The sequence below is a fragment of the Trichosurus vulpecula genome, chromosome 7, assembly GCF_011100635.1.
Source record: "Trichosurus vulpecula isolate mTriVul1 chromosome 7, mTriVul1.pri, whole genome shotgun sequence".
Lineage (NCBI taxonomy): Eukaryota > Metazoa > Chordata > Mammalia > Diprotodontia > Phalangeridae > Trichosurus > Trichosurus vulpecula.
This window is the reverse complement of record NC_050579.1, coordinates 66,195,715-66,199,274: the sequence shown is the minus strand read 5'-3', so window position 1 is coordinate 66,199,274 and position 3,560 is coordinate 66,195,715.

Below are 3,560 nucleotides of genomic sequence, written 5' to 3'. Positions count from 1 at the left end.
CTCATTTCCTGACCCTATTTCTTGATTTTAAACTTTTTGTTAAAGGTGGACTCTGTTCCTTAGCAGGCAAATGGGGAGGGGGGAGCTGTCTTAAGCTTTAGGCTTTTTTACATTGCTGTTTTCATAGCTAGTTATGGAGGTTTGGAAATTTTTTGTGCTTCCAAAGTGGTGTTATCTGAGGAGAGGTCTTGTTACAGCTCTCCTGGTCTGTTTTCTGGTCCTTACATAGGAAAGTCTCCTGATATCTTGGGACTGCAAATGGTACTTTTCCTCAGGGCCCCTGTTCACTTGGGATCATAGGATAGAGTTCCTCAATGTCCCTGATCACTTATGATCAAAAGCAGTACTTCTCTCCAAGCCTCCTGTTCCCTCTTGACCAAAAGTGTTCCTCTCTGCCCTTGAACTATGACCCAGAAGTAGGTATAGGCAATGGACTTTCCAAACAGCATCTGGTCCTGTATTCAGAGCCAGCACATGTTTAACCTGTAATCTCTTTAGGACTAGTTGTCAGCTCCCCTTACTGCTTCCGGCTCCAGAGATCCTGAAGCAGTTGCTACTTCTGATACTACCGCCGAGTCTGATCCTTTCTGTTTCATCCATAAGTCATACCTTTACAAAAAAGCTCAAGGGGCAAGTAGTTGGCTGGGAACATGGCCAGGCAGTGAAAATGGACCCAGATTCAGAATCAGACTTTGGAATCTTTTTTTTTTGGTGACAAAGAAGACCAAAACATACAGCCAAAAGAAGACAACAGAGTCAAAGAGCCTACATCAGAAGCCTCCAAAAAAAATATGAACTAGTCCCAGGCCATGGAAGAGCTCAAAAAGGATTTGGAAAAGCAAGTTAGAGAAGTAGAGGAAAAATTGGGAAGAGAAATGAGAAGGATGCGAGAAAACCATGAAAAACAAATCAATGACTTGCTAAAGGAGACCCAAAAAATACTGAAAAATACACTGAAGAAAACAACACCTTAAAAAACAGACTAACTCAAATGTCAAAAGAGCTCCAAAAAGCCAATGAGGAGAAGAATGCCTTGAAAGGCAGAATTAGCCAAATGGAAAAGGAGGTCCAAAAGACCACTGAAGAAAATACTACTTTAAAAATGAGATTGGAGCAAGTGGAAGCTAGTGACTTTATGAGAAATCAAGATATTATAAAACAGAACCAAAGGAATGAAAAAATGGAAGTCAATGTGAAATATCTCATTGGAAAAACCACTGACCTAGAAAATAGATCCAGGAGAGATAATTTAAAAATTATTGGACTACCTGAAAGCCATGATCAAAAAAAGAGCCTAGATATCATCTTTCAAGAAATTATCAAGGAGAACTGCCCTGATATTCTAGAGCCACAGGGCAAAATAGAAATTGAAAGAATCCATTGATCGCCTCCTCAAATAGATCCCAAAAAGAAATCTCCCAGGAATATTGTCGCCAAATTCCAGAGCTCCCAGATCAAGGAGAAAATACTGCAAGCAGCCAGAAAGAAACAATTTGAGTATTGTGGAAACCCAATCAGAATAACCCAAGATCTGGCAGCCTCTACATTAAGAGATCGAAGGGCTTGGAATACGATATTTCGGAGGTCAATGGAGCTAGAATTAAAACCTAGAATCACCTACCCAGCAAAACTGAGTATCATGCTCCAAGGCAAAATATGGATCTTCAATAAAATAGAGGACTTTCAAGCTTTCTCAGTGAAAAGACCAGAACTGAATAGAAAATTTGACTTTCAAACACAAGAATGAAGAGAAGCATGAAAAGGTAATCAAGAAAAAGAACAAGAAAAAGAAATTGCAAGAGACTTACTAAAGGTGAACTGTTTTGTTGACACTCCTACATGGAAAGATGACAAGTATGATTCATGAAACCTCAGTATTTGGGTAGCTGAAGGGAATATGCATACATATATGTTTATGTATATATATATATGGGTGAATGTGTATGTATGTATGTAACTATGTGTATATATACATATATATGTATATATACATATATATGTATATATACATATATATATATATATATATATATATATGGAGAGAGAGAAAGAGAGAGAGAGAGAGAGAGAGAGAGAGAGAGAGAGAGAGAGAGAGAGAGAGAAGACACAGGGTGAGTTGAAGATGAAGGGAAGATATCTAAAAGAAATAAAATCAAATTAAGAGATGAGAGAGGAACATACTTAGAGATGGAGATAAGGAGAGATAGAATGGGGTGGATTATCTCGCATAAAGGTGGTAAGAGGAAGCAGTTCTGTGGGAGGAGGGGAGAGGGCAGGTGAGGGGGGAATGAGTGAACATTGCTCTCATCAGATTTGGCCTAAGGAGGGAATACCATACATACCCAATTGGGAATCTTACCCCACAGGAAAGAAGAGGGAAGAAGATAAAAAAAAATGGGGGGGATGATGGAGGGGAGGGCTGATGGGGGTGGAGGTAGTCAAAAACAAACACTTTCAAAAGGGGACAGCGTCAAGGGAGAAAATTTAATAAAAGGGGATGGGTTGGGAAGGAGCAAAATATAGTAAGTCTTTCACAACATGAGTATTGTGGAAGAGTTATACATAATGATAACACATGTGGTCTATGTTGAATTGCTTGACTTCTTAGGGAGGGTGGGTGGGAAGGGAAGAGGGGAGAGAATTTGGAACTCAAAGTTTTAAAAACAGATGTTCAAAAACAAACAAAAATATTTTTACATGCAACTAGAAAATAAGATACACAGGCAATGGGGCGTAGAAATTTGTCTTGCCCTACAAGAAAGGAAGGGAAAAGGGGATGGGAGGGGAGTGGGGTGACAGAGGGGAGGGCTGGCTGGGGAACAGGGCAACCAGAATATATGCCATCTTGGAGTGGGGGGAGGGTAGAAATGGGGAGAAAATTTGTAATTCAAACTCTTGTGAAAATCAATGCTGAAAACTAAATATGTTAAATTAAAAAAAAAAAGAAAAAAAATTTTTAACAAAATTTCAGGCTTACCATACATATTCGAATACTTACATACTACACATAGTAGGTGATTAATAAATAATAATAGTCAATAAAAAAAACAATCAAGATATTTTATTCAAGTAATGCATCTTTTTCCCATATTAGCGAATATAAAGGTGAAATGATAACAAAAATAACATACGCATATATACATATATGAACAGTTGGCATAAAATGAAATTCTACTTTAAAGGAAAAGAAATCCAGAACCTAACACTTTACTAAATTACATATTTCTCCCTCATACAGAGAGAGAGCCAGTAATAGGTTCTGAGTCTCTCTCTCTCTCTCTCTCTCTCTCTCTCTCTCTCTCTCTCTCTCTCACTCTCTCTCTCTCTCTCACACACACACACACACACACACACACACACACACACACAGAGTAAAGCCTGGAAGTTGGACCAAAATACTGAGATGCTGAGCAATGCCTCCAAACAGCCACATTTTGGGGTCATTATTCTTTGTCTTTCCTCTGCTCATTCACTTACGTGGGAGAACAGAAAGAATCTCGGGTTCAGAAAACTGAGTAATCCTCAGATCCACATAGCCCTTGGGGTTTGATGAAATGATA